Source organism: Schistocerca gregaria, chromosome 2 (genome assembly GCF_023897955.1).
Source record: "Schistocerca gregaria isolate iqSchGreg1 chromosome 2, iqSchGreg1.2, whole genome shotgun sequence".
Taxonomy (NCBI): domain Eukaryota; kingdom Metazoa; phylum Arthropoda; class Insecta; order Orthoptera; family Acrididae; genus Schistocerca; species Schistocerca gregaria.
Genome location: NC_064921.1, coordinates 57,663,955 through 57,682,584, shown reverse-complemented (window position 1 = coordinate 57,682,584; position 18,630 = coordinate 57,663,955). Strand labels below are relative to the sequence as shown.

At 42.1% G+C, this 18,630-nt stretch overlaps 1 protein-coding gene and 1 non-coding gene across 2 annotated transcripts in view; both read right to left on the bottom strand.

Annotated features, from left to right (window-relative positions):
- Nucleotides 1-18,630, bottom strand: part of LOC126335636 (uncharacterized) — a 785,040-nt gene that overhangs the window by 445,363 nt on the left and 321,047 nt on the right. The gene's annotated exons all lie outside the window — the stretch shown is intronic.
- Nucleotides 3,588-3,662, bottom strand: Trnap-cgg (transfer RNA proline (anticodon CGG)). Its single transcript has one exon. It is a non-coding gene; the product is annotated as a tRNA-Pro (tRNA).

The following is an 18,630-nucleotide window of genomic DNA, read 5'->3' as shown; positions in this document are numbered from 1 at the left end:
ATACTGGTGTTTATTAAACATCCTGAACTTGTAATGTCAGAACCTGAGAAATATAGGATTTTGAGTTCAAAAGCAGCATCAGATGTGGAAATGAATGTGAGGGAGAGATTTCTACGCCTAAACTGTTCACTCTAGAGAAACTAAAAGATCTGGTACGAGATCGTCAAAGAATGGAGCAGAACTTGTGGCATACACACTAAAGGAAACCCACTGTCTTAGTTCAGAAGCGAAAATTTCAGTGTACCGTATAAGGAAATCAAGTCTTCTGCAATACTTCAGCCAAAACGGAGAATTCGTATATTGCAGTAACATTACCGGTCTACTCATTCAGATGGGATCACAAGAAAAACGACCAAAAGACTCGCAGCTCCACCAGATGCCTGAAATGTGTCTTTGTACATAACGGTAACATCTTTTCATGCATTCCCATTGGCTACTCAACAAAACTGAAAGAGGAATATGGAAGTAACAAATTTATATTGCATAAATTACGCTATAATGATAATCAATGGTCTGTTTGTTGGGATCTGACCATGGCAAGCATCTCGCTTGGTCAACAGTGTGAGTACACGAAGTACCCTTGTTTCATGTGGTTATGTAGCAGCAGAGCAAAACAAGATCATTTGAGCAGACTGGCATGGTCTTTAAGCGAAAGCCTTACTGTAGGTGCACCCAACATCATAAGGGAGCAATTGGTGAAGAGAAAAAATAATTCTGCCTTTGTAGCATATAAAGCTAGGACTGATGAAGCAATTTGTTAAGGCGCTAGATATTGAAGGAAATTGCATCAAATATATATGTAAATTTTTTTCTGCACTGAGCGTTGAAATATTGAAAGCAGGTATATTTGATAGGCCACGGATTGGTAAACTCACGAATGATTCAGAACTGTCGGCCTGGCGTGGTTATATCTTAGTTATGAAAAACTTCTTAGGTAATCATAAGGCAGAGAATTACAAAGAAATTGTGGAGAACATGTTGGCAGCCTTTAAAGTGTTGCGTGTTAATATCATAATTTTCGATAACTTAGGCTATTACAGATAGAAGCAAGGGGAGAGGTTTCACGAAGAAATGAAGATAACGGAAGACATATATCGAGGCAAGTGGGACACACACATTCATGATTGCAGACTACTGTCGGCAACTCCAACGCGATTGCCCTGAAAACCCATACAGAAGAAAATCAAACCGACATCGTCTCATGAAGGAGTTATTGCTATAGTCTCACTGTAGTTAGTCATAATGTTTTGACTGTTATGAGGTAATGCAACGTAATTACTTAATTACAGTAGTTAATATGTCATTATGGTGTTATCTGAGACAGTAATCACAGGACTTGCGATCAGGGGGACCTACTCGGATATGATACTGCTCTGTGTTTATGTTCATCAATAAATGTTAAACTGCCACAAGACGGGAGCCAGTTCAGCAGCACTGAGGCCATAGTCGCATTCATTAACACAAAGTGATACTAAAAGCATTTAAAAATCATTGGCAAGAAAACAGTGTTTAGCTGTGTTATGTGTCACGCTCTAGTAGATGCACAAAAAACTTAGGTATTTGAATACAATGCTGCGTCAAAATTTAAGGTAAGCGGTGAAGAAATTAAGAGAGTCAGGATACTAAAAAAAGAACAGTTAAATAGACGTAAGTTACATAGACGTAAGTGTTTTTTTTTTAAAAAAATCTTAAAGCCACGAAAGTTTTTGAGCAATTCCTTTGAAATTTTGACATTACTTTGCATTCAAATACGTGCCCTTTTTATTTGCCTTCTGGAGCGGCATCTGGTATTTATTATATACGTGGAATCACCTAAAATTTGCATACAGTGGAAATGGAGTGGGCTATCGATGTGCGGTTTTCTTAGAATGAGTTGGTAGTTATGGTACTCGTATTGTTAGTCAACCAACATGTTGCAATAGTACTCATAAAATGTATTTTTTGTGCAAACATATACCTTTTAAATGTAACAATGCCTATTTACATCAACAACCTAAAGTAGGGTAAATTAGAATGTCAGATGTTTGTTGCAGGACTCTTGTAAGAGTCGTTTTTGAGACATCGTATTTTGAAAAGTTCCCTTACAGACACCTACACAGTACGTATAGTGGCACACACTAAAGCGCAACACAGGTGCATGCAGTAGTTATGTGGATTCTGCGACCACTGACCAGCACAGATTGTGTTGGTAACGATCACCGGCAGCAGCGGTACACTCTTCCAGTCTGATTGGAACGACCGCTGGACATGTGCTGGGATTTCAGCGGCAATGTCCGTGCGGGCTGGCTAATATGTCTTTGCATATCATTGGATGCGGCTGATATGTCCTTCTAGACAGCTACTTTCACCTTTCCACACAGAAAAAAGTCTACAAGCGTCGAATCTGAGGATCGGCCAAGATACAAGTCCTCTGCTTGAAATCCAAAGATTTTCAATCATTTCCTGAAGACATGCTCTACTACTCAGTCCACTATGGGCTGGACAACACTCACGTTGCTACCACAGGTTCCTCCTAGTCTGCAGAGGAACATCTTCTAGCATCCGTGGAGGATGGTCTTTTAGGAAGATGTGATACTTGTGCGTGTTCATTGTGACATCCATGAAAAACAGTGGTATGGGCTGATGGTTCACTATCTCATACAAGATGTTTACACGGCATGGACGCTGACGTTCCACCTGACGAAGCCATCGGGGATTGTCAACAGACCAATAGTGCATGTTTCGGCAGTTCACGTGAGCATGAATGGTAATATGGATACATCACTAAACAACATAGACGATACATTACGATTATTGTGTCTTAATGACCATGTACAGAACATTACACCATCCTTACCACCATTTTCATGTAGTTCTTGATTGAGAGAGGTGTGAAGGGGATGGGATCTACATTGATAGAGGATACGTAGGACACTGGCGTGTCTCATGCCTCTTCCTCGTGCGACTGCGCCGGAGCTAACGTGCAAAAGCAATAAGAACAATAATTTCCCACTCTTCTGTCCTTCTGTTACGTTGTCCAGGTTTTACACTAACACTGTCACGTAACTGGTGTAAAAGTTTGATAAGCAATTACCTAGATGGTTGACGTCTGTTGGGACATCTTGCCGCATACACCGTACAAGAACGAGCTCCATTCTTCGTACACTCTCCTTACGCTGGTAAATCCCATCGTCCACTCACCACCTATTGCTTGGACTGCAGCACACTAACTGACAAGCGAATCAAAAAACATTCAAGCAACACATGCACACTGTAAGCAAACATTACAACGTCGTTCCTAGTAACCACACAGGGTGAATGGTACTAACAAGTGTCGGTTTGGAAACTTTTAAAAATACAATACCTTGCAAACGACTAGCAGTAGAATACTACAACAAACACCACAGTCATTCTATTTAACCCTACATTTATTTCGTTAATGTCAGAAGGTATTGTTCCATTTGCCAAAGTGTATGCTTGCACAAGAGATGCGCTTTCTAAGTATTATTACAGTCCATTGATTAGCAAACAATATAACCCCTGAGTGAGATTTTCACTCTGCAGCGGAGTGTGCGCTGATATGAAACTTCCTGGCAGATTAAAACTGTGTGCCCGACCGAGACTCGAACTCGGGACCTTTGCCTTCCGCGGGCAAGTGCTCTACCAACTGAGCTACCGAAGCACGACTCACGTCCGGTACTCACAGCTGTACTTCTGCCAGTATCCGTCTCCTACCTTCCAAACTTTACAGAAGCTCTCCTGCGAACCTTGCACTCCTCAAAGAAAGGATACTGCGGAGACATGGCTTAGCCACGGCCTGGGGGATGTTTCCAGAATGAGATTTTCAGTCTGCAGCGGAGTGTGCGTTGATATGAAACTTCCTGGCAGATTAAAACTGTGTGCCCGACCGAGACTCGAACTCGGGACCTTTGCCTTTCGCGGGCAAGTGCTCTACCAACTGAGCTACCGAAGCACGACTCACGGCCGGTACTCACAGCTGTACTTCTGGCAGTATCCGTCTCCTAAATTCCAAACTTTACAGAAGCTCTCCTGCGAACCTTGCAGAACTAGCACTCCTGAAAGAAAGGATACTGCGGAGACATGGCTTAGCCATGACGGATACTGACAGAAGTAAAGCTGTGAGTACCGGACGTGAGTCGTGCTTCGGTAGCTCAGTTGGTAGAGCACTTGCCCGCGAAAGGCAAAGGTCCCGAGTTCGAGTCTCGGTCGGGCACACAGTTTTAATCTGCCAGGAAGTTTCAATATAACCCCTAACTACCAATCCATTTTGTGAGAATTTCACGACAATAGCCCTTTCCATTTCCGAAATATTTTCCGTGCTAGTTTTAGGTGATTCGCCCTGTAGATATATACAGGTTGTTTCACAGTTCATATTACGTACTTCTTGACTTTATAGAGGGGACTAAGTACATCAAGTATTGCGTAGAAACCCCCGTCCGCAAACGAGATTCACCGACGCTACAAAGTAATAGGTGCCGACACCTGTAGATATATGTATATACTGAGGGTAATCGTGACGAAGTTACAAACCTTCTGGGATAATCGAGAAGGATAAATATATCAGTTTGACGTAATGGTCCCTTCACTGGAACCCTACGTGTTGAAAGTTACAAGCGAAAACCGTTCTGATACCACTTACAAGTTCTGGTACTGCTGGTGCTAAGATTGTACGGTAGGAAACTTTCAGAGTGAGTAGTATGGACTACAGCACCTAAAGAATGTTCAGTAAACATTGGCTCAAAAGTTCAGATACGAGCACTTGTGTTTCGCGTGTACCGAAGATGAACATCTCTACTGAAGAAGTGCTCATAGCTCTTAACGTATGGATTTCAGAGCCTATATTTACTGGACATTACTTCCTTACTTTGGTCCAAACTACCACCTCTGAAAGTTTCCTACGCTAAAATCTTAGCAACAGCAGTACTGGTACATGATCTCTACTTTCAGAGGTATCAGGACGGTTTTCACTTATGACTTTCGACTGTCTCGGTTCCGGAACAGAGCCTTCCGGTATATAGCCTCATACCACAAGCTGATACATATATCCTTCGCCATCATCCTAGAAATGTTGTAACATCGCCACAAACCAACCGCGTATATACAAATACAAACAATTAACAGCGCCCACGCTTAGAACTTTGATGCTCCGTAGCCGGCCGGCGTGGCCGAGTTGTTCTAGGCACTTCAGTCAGGAACCGCGCGACCGCTACGGTCCCAGGTTCGAATCCTTGCCTCGGGCATGTGTGTGTGTGATGTCCTTAGTTAGGTTTAAGTAGTTCTAAGTTCTAGGGGACTGATGACCTCAGATGTTGAGTCCCATAGTGCCATTTTAACCATTTTTTGATGCTCCGTAGCTTCGTTGGATGACGTTTTCGAACAGGGATTCCTGTGTTAGATTTGATCTACTAAGTTCCGTCTACAATCTCTAGAAGTGTGTAACATGATGGAGATAACAGGTCTAAAATCCATGGCAATAAACTGAACTTAATTGAAATGAGTTGTCTCGAAAGTATTTATATCTAGGAACGAGGCTTTTCCGTTACTGTCAGTACGCCAGGGTACTAATTGGAGGAGAACGGAAATTACCGATTCACCCACTACCCGGAAATGTACTAAATGAGGGGTAAAAAGACAAGCGAGTGGTGTAATATTTCAGGCAAAAGCCAAACTTTATTTGGAATCTGACAGAAAATTTGTGACTCGGTAACAGGTAAACAGGATAAGCAACAGCTCTAGAACAGGATTTCCTAAAAGAGTAAATAAATGCACCGCACAAAACTACTAATATCACGGCGTTTCATCTTTCGACATTCTGACGATACTGAGTATTTATTTTTAAATTTTATGATGTTTTCTGTGCTACTAGTTATGATTTAAAATTGAAGTAATCACTTACATATTCGCACTATTATCATTCGGTTCAAATGATCCACAATATATCTTTATCTGCGTTGGGGTTGCCGTGACAGATGTATTCTCAATGTCGTTAACGCCTTTGCGAGGTACACACACTAATGAGTAGTTACGATTTAAAACAGAAGTAATCCTTGAGTAAAACAAGCTCTTCTGAGTTTTTTAAATTTTTTACCCTTCAAAGTAAATAAGGTGTTGCATCAAATTGCTAGGAATCTGAAAGTGTTCCGTCATGGGAAACTTTTGGGAGCCCTGGTCTAGACCGAGATGACAGCCATGCGTGGGAGCAGCGAGGCAGCGGCAGCCGGCCGCGGAGCTGCGGAGCGGTCGCTCATCGGCAGAGACAATCGCACCCCGCTCTCCCCTCCCTCCTCCCCTCCCCCTCCCCCTCCCACCACCCACGCTACGCGCCATTGCGCCCGCGGGCGGCTGCGGTCTGCGGACGGGTGCGTCTGCGCCGAGAGGAGGAAGCGTCTGGCCTCGCAGCTGCGCCACGCTCCGGCTGCCACCAAAAGAATTCCGATATCGCGGCGGGGTCCGCACTCGAGGCGAACGAAGCACGACTCCCGCCCGTTCTGTCACTGTTCGGAGGTGCTGCCCTGCCGCTTTATCGTCTGCACTGGACCCTCACTTTCCGTGTTCCAGCTGCAGTGCTTTTATTTCGGCGAACAGGGTGCATATGTTTGGGATCGATATTCCGCAATTCCTATAGGAGTACAGACCAACCCATTGTAACACCTCATTTCCAGACCGAGCTCTTCCTTTGGTTTCTGTCTACGATAGGACCACTTGCAGGGGACGAAGCTTCCTTCAACCTGGATACGCGAGGCCGGCTCCTCTGACTAGTTTGACCCGGCTCAGCTCGGATTCTCTTCTGTGCCAACCTCGTCACCTAAAAAAAAAACGATTATTTTCTGGGCATATTCCAGTCTCTCTCTTCCTCTACAGTTTTTACCCTCTACAGCTCCTTCTAGTACCGTGGGAGGTATTCTCTGATGTATTAACAGATGTCCTATAATCCTGTCCCTTCTATTTTTCTTTTTAGTTTTCGACATATATCTTTCCTCGCCGATTCTGTGCAGAACCTTCCCCATTCCGTGCGTTATCATTCCACCTAATTTTCAACGTACTTCTGTAGAACCGCATCTTAAATGCCTCTATTTTCCTCTGTTCCATATTTCACTACAGTACAATGTTGTGCTCCAAAGGTAAATCTTCTTCTCCAATTAAGGCCTATGTTTAATACTAGTACACTTCTCTAGGCCAGGAACGCCCTATTGCCCGTGTTCTTTTTCTGTCCTCATTACTCCATCCAGCATGTTTTTTTTTTTTTTTTTTTGTTGAATAGGTAGCAGAGTTCCTTAACTTAGTCTACTATTTGATCACTAATCCTGAAGTTAAAGTTTCTCACTGTTCTCATTAGTGTTGCTTTTCATTACTTTTTCCGATTTAATCTCAATATACATTTGTACTCATTTGTTCATTCCGTTCTACAGACTCCGTAATTCTTCTTTACTTTCGGTGGCGATATAAATATCATCTGCGGATATATGATATTAATATCCTTTCACTTTCAATTTTAATCCCACACTTGGACTTTTCTTTTATTTCCGTCATCGCTAATTAGATATATATTCTCGTCCAGACTGTGTACCAATTAGGTTCCTTTCTATGCTGATGCAATAGCACTATACTTAACAATCATATACACCCGTTCGCTGGACAAAAGATCCATACCCAAAGAATGGAAAGCTGCACAGGGTACACCTATATTCAAGAAAGGCAGTAGGAGTACTCCACTAAATTACAGGCCCATATCATTAACGTCGATATGCAGCAGGATTTTGGAACATGTATTTTATTCAGACATTATGAATAACCTCGAAGAAAATGGTCTATTGACACACAATCAACAAGGATCTAGAAAACGACGTTCTTGTGAAACACACCTAGCTCTTTACTCGCATGATGTGCTGAGTACTTTTGACAAGGACTTTTACAGTGATTCCGTATTTCTGTATTTCTGGAAGGCTTTTTACACTGTACCACCCAAGCTGCTTGTATTGAAATTGCGTGCTTATGGAATGTCGTCTCCGTGATTTCCTGTCAGAAAGGTCACAGCTCCTAGTGACTGATGGAAAGTCATCGAGTAAAACAGACATGATTTCTGGCGTTCCCCGATCTTGTGTTATAGGCAATTTGCCGTTCCTTATCTATATAAACGATTTGGGAGACAATTTGAGCAGCCGCCTTATGTTGTTTGCAGATGACGCTGTCGTTATCGTCTACTAAAGTCATTAGAAGACTAAAATAATTGCAAAACGATTTGCAAAAGATATCTGTATGGTGCGAAAATTGCCAATTGATCCTAAATACCGAAAAATGTGAGATCATGCAAGTGGGTAGTAAAAGGAATCCGTTAAACGTAGGTTACACAATAAATCTGCCAAATCTAAAGGCCATAAATTCAACTAAATACGTAGGAAGTACAATTATGAACAACTTAAATTGGAGCAACACAAAGAAAATGTTGTGTGGAAGGCTAACCAAAGACTGCGTATTATTGGCAGAACACTTAGAAAATGTAACAGAGCTACTAAGGAGACTGCCTACACTACGCCTGTCAGTCCTCTTTAAGAATACTGCTGCGTGGTGTGGGATCTTTACCAGATAGGATTGACGGAGTGGATCGAAAAAGTTCAAACAAGGGCAGCACGTATAGAATTATCGCGAAATAGATGACAGTGTCACTGAAATGATACAGGCTTTGGGGTGGACAACATTAAAACAAAGGTGTTTTACATTGCGGCGGAATCTTCTCAAGAAATTCCAATCACCAATATTTTCCTCCGAATGCAAAAATACAGTATTTTGCTGACGCCGACCTACATAGGGAGAAATGATCACCATGATAAAAAAAGGAAATCAGAGATTTTACGGCAAGATATAGGTGTTCGTTTTTTCCACGCGCTATACGAAATAGGAATAATAAAGAATTGTGAAGGTGGTTCGATGAGCACTGCCGCAGGCACTTAAATGTGACTTGCGGAGTATCCATGTAGATGTAGATATAACAGTAGCGCTGAAACACTAAATCCCTGTTTTACACTATTTTTAATTCGAGCACTTCGCTCTTTGCCTTCCACTCTTATTCTGCCCTTTCGATTCTATTACCTATTGTAATTTACCCACTTTTCCCTATGGCTTACCAGTATTTCTCGATGGATCTTGAACATATTCCACCATTTTAAATCATCATCATCATCATCATCATTTAAGACTGATTATGCCTTTCAGCGTTCAGTCTGGAGCATAGCCCCCTTATAAAATTCCTCCATGATCCCCTATTCAGTGCTAACATTGGTGCCTCTTCTGATGTTAAGCCTATTACTTCTTAACCGAATCCAGGTACCTTCTCCTTGGTCTACCCCGACTCCTCCTACCCTCTACTGCTGAACCCATGAGTCAGTTGGGTAACCTTGTTTCTCCAATGCGTGTAACATGACCCCACCATCTAAGCCTGTTCGCCCTGACTGCTGCATCTATAGAGTTCTTTCCCAGTTTTTCTTTGATTTCCTCATTGTGCACACCCTCCTGCCATTGTTCCCATCTACTAGTACCTGCAATCATCCTAGCAACCTTATGGATAAGGTAACCTGAATCCACCCAGCTTTCGCTCCCATACAACAAAGTTGGTCGAGAGATTGAACGGTGCACAGATAACTTAGTCTTGGTACTGACTTCCTTCTTTCCGAAGACAGTATATCGTAGCTGAGCGCTCACTGCATTAGCTTTGCTACACCTCGCTTCCAGTTCTTTCACTATGTTGCCATCCTGTCAGAATATGCATCCTAAGTACTTGAAACTGTCCACCTGTTCTAACTTTGTTCCTCCTATTTGGCAATCAGTCCGTTTATATTTCTTTCCCAGTGACATTACTTTTGTTTTGGAGATACTAATCTTCGTACCATAGTCCTTACATTGCTGATCTAGCTCTGAAATACTACTTTGCAAACTTTCAATCGAATCTGCCATCACAACTAAGTCATCCGCATATGCAAGACTGCTTATTTTGTGTTCACATATCTTAATCTCACCCAGCCAGTCTATTGTTTTCAACATATGATCCATAAACAATATGAACAACAGTGGGGACAGGTTGCAGCCTTGTCTTACCCCTGAAACTACTCTGAACCATGAACTCAATTTACCGCCGACTCTAACTGCTGCCTGACGATCTATGTAAAGACCTTTAATTGCTTGCAAAAGTTTGCCTCCTGTTCCATAATCTCGTAGAACAAACAATAACTTCCTCCTAGGAACCAGGATTATATGCCTTTTCTAGATCTATAAAGCATAGATACAGTTCCCTGTTCCACTCATAACACTTCTCCATTATTTGCCATAAGCTAAAGATCTGGTCCTCAGAACCTCTAAGCGGCCTAAACCCACACTGATTTTCATCCAATTGGTCCTCAACTAATACTCGCACTTTCCTTTCAACAATACCTGAGAAGGTTTTGCCCACAACGCTGATTAAAGAGATACCTCTGTAGTTGTTACAATCTTTTCTGTTTCCATGATTAAAGATTGTTGTGATTATTGCTTTTGTCCAATCTGATGGAACCTATCCTGACTCCCTGGCCATTTCAATTATGTGTAGCCATTTAAGACCTGACATTCCATGTATTTGATGAGTTCCGACTTAATTTCATCCACCCCAGCTGCTTTATTGCACTGCAATCTACTGACCATTTTTTCCACTTCCTCAAATGTGATCCTATTTCCATCAGCATTCTTATCCCATTCTACCTCGAAATCTGAAACGTTGCTGATCGTATTTTCACCTCCATTGAGCAACTCTTCAAAATATTCCCTCCATCTGCCCAAGGCATTCACAGGATTCACCAGCAGTTTTCCTGACCTGTCCAAAATACTTGTCATTTCCTTCTTACTTCCCTTTCGAAGACTGCTAATTTCACTCCAGAATGGTTTTCCAGCAGCTTGGCCCATAGTCTCCAACCTGTTTCCAAAGTCTTCGCAAGATTTCTTTTTGGATGCTGCAATTATCTGTTTGGCTTTGTTTCTTTCTTCAACATAACTTTCTCTGACTACTTGAGTTCTAGTATGTAGCCATTTTTGATACGCCTTCTTTTTCCTTTTTACAGCCTGCCTTGACTGTGTCATTCCACCAAGCTGTTTGCTTCATCCTACTTTTACACACTACTGTTGCAAGACATTCTTTAGCCACTTCTAGTACTGTGCCCTGTACCTTGTCCATTCCTTTTCCAATGACTGTAATTGACTACATTCAACTATCTGGTACCTTTCTGAGACCGCTGTTATGCACTTGTGCCTGATTTCCTTATCCTGAAGTTTCTCCACTCTTATCCTCCTACATATGGACCTGACCTCCTGCACTTTCGGCCTCTCAATCCCAATTTCACTGCACATTAAATGATGATCAGTATCATCAAAGAATCCCCTGAATACACGTGTGTCCCTCACAGCGGTCCTGAGTTCATTATCTGTTTTTATATAGTCAATGACAGATCTGGTTCCCCTGCCTTCCCAAGTATACTGGTGAATGTTCATATGTTTAAAAAATATATCCAAGAGTTGTTTCCCGTTCCTGTTGGCCTCCATATTCTCCCCAAATTTACCCATAACCTTTTCAAACCCTTCTGTTCGATTTCCGATCCTGGCATTAAAATTACCCATGAGCAGGACACTGTCCTTGTTCTTTACTCTAAAAACTACATCACCGAGTGCCTCATAAAAACTATCCATCTTATCTTGATCTGTCCCTTCACAATGCGAATATACTGACACAATTATAATTTTCTTGCTAGACACTGTCAAATCTATCCACTTCAGTCGTTCGTTTACATACTTTACTGCAACTACGCTGGGTTCCATTTCTTTCCTGATGTAAAGCCCTACACCCCATTGTGCTATTCCTGCTTTCGCTCCTGACAGGTAGACCTTGTATTCTCCCACTGCCTCTTCTTTCTCACCCCCTACCCGAATTTCACTAACAGCTAAAATGTCCAGCCCCATCTTACTTGCAACCTCTGCTATCTCTACCTTCTTCCCAGAGTTGCCGCCATTGATATTAATAGCTCCCCATCTCATTACCATTTGTTTACCAAGTCGTATCTTAGGAGTCCGTGGTTTATCAGTTAGAGGTGGGACTCCGACACCTCCAAAGGTCCGAGGCATTTTGCTCTGATTGTTGCTAGCATCATATTTAAAGTACCAGGGAAGCAGGTTGCTAGCCTTACTTGCCCCGAGTCCCATTGAGTTTTACCCCTAATGGCTGATGGACTAACCAGTGGATTTTGTAGTCTTTGCCGTATGATCACAAAGGTGACCACGACTCAGAATATGTCCGAGATGCACAGATTTATTCCAAAGTAACTGGTATTCCGACTGTCGGGACCACTTACTTGGCCGCTCATACGTTGCCCGTGGTTCATGAACTAGGACATGACTACAGGAACCCACACCACGAACCACATTTTAAATTGTCGACAATTTTTTTCCTGGTCGACAGATACTACGAACGTGGCTTCATTGTTCTTCAGTCTTGTTTTCATTATCCGAACAACCTCTACCTTTCCTTAAGACAGGCTGATCATCATCTCAGAGATCCTCAATTTTCTTTTCCTTTCTGCTTTATGTTAAGCTTGTTAGCAACTTGGATGCATGAGCTGCTAAGCTTACTGTGCTATCATTCGCGCACTTGTCGATTCTTGCTGTCATGGTAATTGTTTGGATGATTATATTTACGAAAGTCTGATAGTATATCGACAGTTTAACACAGTGTACATAACGACGTGAATAATCATTTTGTTACCACTTTCCGAAAGGATTTTAGAAATTCCGATGCAATGTTACCTATCCCTTCTGCCTTTTTCATTCAAGTCTTCGAGTGTCCCTTTAAATTCTGGTATTATGACTGGGCTACTTATCTACTTCCGATCGTCTCAATGTTTTTTCTTCCCTCACGTCATGTGATAAGTCCTCCCATCATAAAGTCCATCATTGTACAACTTCCCCCTATCCGCTCTCTTCTCTGCATTAAACAATGGAATTCCCATTGTACTCTTATTGTTAACACCCTTGTTTTTAATTTCATTGAAGATTGTTTCAACTGTTCTATATGCTGAGTCAGTCATTCCTACAATGATTTCTTTTTCCATTTCTTCATATTTTTCCTGCAGCCATTTTCCCTTACCTTTCTGCGATTCTTATTTGTTTCATTCCTAGGTGACTTGTGTCCCTGAATGTTCCTGAACATTTTGGTGCCCTTCTTCCGACCATCAGATGGAATACTTCTTCTGTTATCGATGGTTTCCTTGCAGTTAGCTTCCTTGTAGCCATGTTAGCCATGTTTTTATTTGCAAGTTCTGTGACTGCCTTTTTTAGAGATATCCATTCCTCTTCAACTTAACTTCCTACTGAGATAATTATCGCAGTATTTATACCATCAGAGAACTTCAATTACATCTCCTCATCCCTTATTTCATTAGCATGTAACTTTCTGTAAGCGTTGATTCTTTCTGACTATTCCCTTTAACTTCAGCCTCTTCTTCATTACTACTAATTTGTGATCTGTGTCTATAATTGCTTCTCGGTACGCTTTACAAGCCAATATCTGATTTTGGAATATTTGTCTGACCACGATAATAATTGAAATCTTCCTGTATTTGCCGGCCTTTTCCAAGCATACCTCATCTTATTGTCGTTCCTGAACAGAGTATTCGCTATTACTAACAAAAATTTATTGCAGAATTCCATTAATCTTACTCCTTCGCCATTCCTACTTCCAATTCCACACTCCCCTGTAATCGTTTCTTCCACTCATTCCCCTACAACCGCGTTTCACTACCCCACGCCTATTAGGTTTGCGTCTATTGCGTACTGAATTACCCACTCAGTATCCTCATATGCTTCCTCTATCTACTCACCCTCTGCTTTCGGCATGTCTACCTGAATTGTTGTCGGTTTTCGTTTGCTGTCGATTCTGATGAGAACTATTTTATCACTGAAATGTTCCTAGCAACTCACGTCCTGTTCATAACGAATCCTACTCCTGTTATACCAGTTTTTGCTCCTGTTGATATTTTTCTGTAGTCGCCTGACCATGTCTTTATTCCACTTCACCTAACCTAACCCCCATTATATGTAGATTGAACCTATGTACTTCCCTTTCCAGATTTTACAGCTTCCTTACAAAATTTATGGCATTCCACTCTCCGACCGTCAGAAAGTTACCCTTTTGTTGGTTGTTCAATCTTTTTCTCATAGTCACTTTTCATTGACATTCCCCTCCCAGAGATTCGAATGGGGAACTAATGCAGAATCTTTTGCCAATCGCGATATTTTCATTACTAATCAAAGACGCTGCTGTAAATAAGGAAGTATTGAGCAGCGGGATTCTCATTCAGAAAATGTATTTCAGTCTGAGTTGTTTTGCGAATTTCATCATACCGGCAGGTGTCCCATCCATGGAAGAGAAACTCGGAAAAGAGTTGTCAGGAAGCAGCACTTTCCAACAAGAGAGGTGTTGTAGGGGGGAGGCAATGGCCGATGCCAGTGCTCACTTCTGTTTATGATTGGCTGCAATACCCCAAGATTAAGTAATGTCGTGGAGCCTTTTGTGAGCTACTGAAATAGGGCACCGGTCCTTCATCCTTAACGAGTCATGGACATGAGTCAACTGGCGTCGAGGCAGTGTGTTTCTGAAACCGCCTGTTGGTTACCCAGGATGGTCAACCATATTATTCTTCCAATACGAAAAGGGGCTACAAGATTCTGACGTACGTTCCTTTTGGCGGATGTGAGCACCGAACTGAACCATTCCACTGTTTTTAATTACTATTTTTTTTAAAGAGTGATGTTGCCGTTTAGTGAGTGTGCTGACGCACAACAGGTAGCGATCTCTAATTGGGATGTGGAGATAGGTAGCTGGATGGATCATCATTTAGTAAATGTGGACAACTTTTCTAGGTTTAATTTATGGCAATAAGTCTCATTTCTTTGCGTCCAAATTTAAAGAAAGGTAGGAAGATTAGGTTTAACGTCCGACGACATCGAGGTCATTACTGTCGGAGCACATGCTCGGACGGTGTCAAGAGTAGGGAAGAAAATCGGCGTGCCCTTTAAAGGAGCCGTTCCGGCATTTACCTAGAGTGATTTAGGAAAATCACTGGAAACCTAAATCTGAATGGTTGGACGCGGGTTCGAACCTCGTCTAGTGCGAGTCTAGTGTGCTAACCACTACGCCACCTCACTAGGTCCCTGCATATTTGAGAGCGAAGTTCCTCGTGACACGTTCTCCACATGATTTTGAAGCGTATTCCCGTTTCGTTGTTGTGGTGATCATGGTCGGTCGAAGACTAACGAACTGTTCGCAGTGTACATGTATTTCAGTCCTGTGGTAGGATCTGAGAACTTTTCTGAAGCGTTGCTGCATGGCTCTGATTAGAGTTGACCTCTACTAAGACTACTGTTCGGTAGTTTTGGTACAGCACATAAATTACGTAGTAAGTAGCAGGATTCCCGGTAGTACTGACAGTACTGGTAAGGAAGGAAACGTAAATGAATGTGTGAGATAGGAACAAGGAAGCGAAGATTTATCTTGATTTCTGTGTTTATTTTGCGCATAGTTAGAACCGCACATCGTTCAGATTTGGTTCATCATGGTTTTTTTTTCCTTATGAAATATAAAGTGTAGTTAAAATAAATTGGCTGCTACCGGAACTTCTGCGCTTTTATGTCACGAAATCAATTACTTCTGATTCAAGTACAGTTTACATGCACAAACACAAAAAAATTAGGTAATTATTGTTGTTATTTTGCACTCAATAGAACATTCTCCATCATTATCAAAGGTAAGAGTTTCTTGTTATAATCGATAAGTGCAAAAGTTGCTTAGCAGTACCAGGAAGGTGTTTCATATTAAGCTCAACGAAGTACTGAAGCGATGTTTGATATGTTTCTGTCTTCCTTGTCTTTCCTTTTTTTTGTAACTTCAGATTATTGTGAGGAAACTATTTTGTCTAGAGCTCCATGAGTCACAGATGATATCGAACAAGAATGGACTGCATTAAAGAACATCATCAGACTGCAGAGAATGTTATTGGTTTTGGTACGCGGAAGAGAAGTGACTGGTTTGATGACAGCAATGGAGAAATCCCAGCCATCATAGGTGCAAAACGGAATGCTTACCTATCCCTTGCTCAAGATCCGTCCTACGCAGAAACGAAAACACAGTTTCAAGAGCTCAAGCAGGAATGTCATAGTGAAATACGAGCAATCAAGAACAAATGGTGGCATCAAAAAGCTTCTGAACCCCAAAATCGTACCGATGCCAGGAACCTGTGTGGCTGCTGTGCTGGGATTAAAGAGCTTTATGGACCCATCCGCTCCTCATCAGGAACACTGAAAGCTGTGCTCGACAAATGCAGGAGAAGTGCAGAGAACAAGAAAGCCTTTACTACTAGTTTTTTACGACCTTTGATACTGTTCCCAGAGAAGCTGTGTGGATGGTCTTAAGAGCTTCGGCTGCCCCGAACATATTGTTGAGTTGGTTAAAGCTCTCCATCATGACATGAATTGATAGGTCATCTCCCAGAATGAAACGAGTGGGCCCAAACAATGATGCGTTCGTGTACCAACATTTTTGCCTAGTATCTGGCTGCTTTATAAGGCATCTGTGAAGAACACTGGTGTAGAACTACAGGTTCCATGGAGGATTATTTAACCAAACCAGACTCCACTCAAAAGAGTTCACAAGTACCAATCGTTTAACAGAGCTGAAGTATGCTGACGACAGTGCCTCTCCAGCTCATTCTCCTGCAGAGTTGTAGCAGTTAATTGTTTCAGCAAGGCATACAAACGATTTGGTCTTCCCATCCATACTCAAAAGACAAAGGTGCTCGCACACCAGCTCCTAGTTCCTCCCTCCCCGATACAACCTGGGAACAAGTGTACCCTTCCTTTATGTAGGAGGCATATTGTCATTTAATTGCTCATCTGAAAAAGACGTGTAGAACAGAATGCGTGCTGCCCATGTAGCATTTGGTCGTCTCAGAAAACGTGTCCTCCTGAAGAAAGACGTAACACTATACACCAAATTGATGGTGTATAAAGCTGTTGTCATCTCAACACTGCTCTATCGTTTCTAAATCTGGAAATTATACCGCCACGATCTGAAGAAAATAGAACGCTTCAACCAACAGAGGCTATGATATATAACGAACATGAAATGGGGTAACTTTATATTAAGTACCACCGTTCTTGATACAGCGAAAATGAATAGTATACAATCTCTCATTATTGGACACCAACTCTGAAGGTTTGGTCATGTCCAGCGGATGAGAGATGATAGACTTCGACGTAAAATGCTGTACAGTGAAGAGAGGACAGGTAAAAGGCCGCGAGGTGCCCTCTTAATCACTGTAAGGAACAGTACAAGAACAATCTAAAAACTTTGAACATAGATCCGAGTAACTGGTACACCATAAAAGAAGATCGCAGTCGCTGGTGGTCAACTACCTCACACTCAGTACAGAACTTTGAGCAGGAACGTCGAAGACTGGAGAATGACTAACGCCACCGACGTAAACTCCTCCAGGCCCAGCCACGTCCTCCACCTTCCGTCATCTGTAACTTGTGTGGTCACCCGTTATATGCCAGAGTTGGACAACTAAGTCTTCAAAAGACATTTCGACGACTGAACTGTGACAAAGGAAATTTCATCAGAGAAAGGAAAACTCGAATACGAGAATCAGACGGCAGGTTCAAAAATTCCGGAACTTTGTCCATAAAACTTTTATACGCTTACCTTTTACTTATTGTGCATAGTCACATTCTAAATACTGTCCTCCAGAAATTATGCACTGCTCCCACCGCCGTCTTCAATTCTGGAAGCAGATTTGGTATGCCTCTTACTGGAAGCGAAGCGCCATCTCTGAATATTCTTTCATCTCGTCTATCGTTACAAATCTTTATCTCTTCAACGGTGTTTTCAACTTTGGAAATAATAAAAAACGTCCGCAGGGGCCTGGTATGTAGAGTACTGAGGATGAGGGAGCACTGTGATTTCGTGTTTTGTGCAATAGTCACGTACCAACAGGGATGCATGAGCGGATGCGTTATAGTGATGCCTACGCCATGAATTTTGTCGCCACATTTGAGGCCGTTTCTTTCTTATATTTTCTGACAGGGATCGCAGCACGACCTGATAGTACCATCGAATAACAGTTTGTCCCTGTGGCACGACTAATCTTTCAAAGTCAAGGAAAGCTATCAGCATGGCTTTGACATTTGACCTGACCTGACGAGCTTCTTTTGTCTTGGAGAACCTTTCTCGACCTATTGTGAAAGGTGAACCTTGGTCTGAATATCATAGCCGTAGGCCCACTTCTCATCGTTCTCATTTGCTGTATCCAAAAGCTCTTCACAGACTGCGGGGCGCAGGTCTTTCCGGTCTTGACTCATAAGCTGTGAGACGAACTTGGCGGGGACACGATGCATTTTAAGTTTATATGGCTGGATTTCATAACATGATCCAATTGAAATGTTAAATTCTTCTGAAATCTCTCGGACAGTCAATCGTCGCTTGGCACTGACAGTTCCATCGATGTTCGTGACATCAGCGTCGTTGGTAGATGTCGAAGGGCATCGTGAAAGAGAGTAATCTTTCAC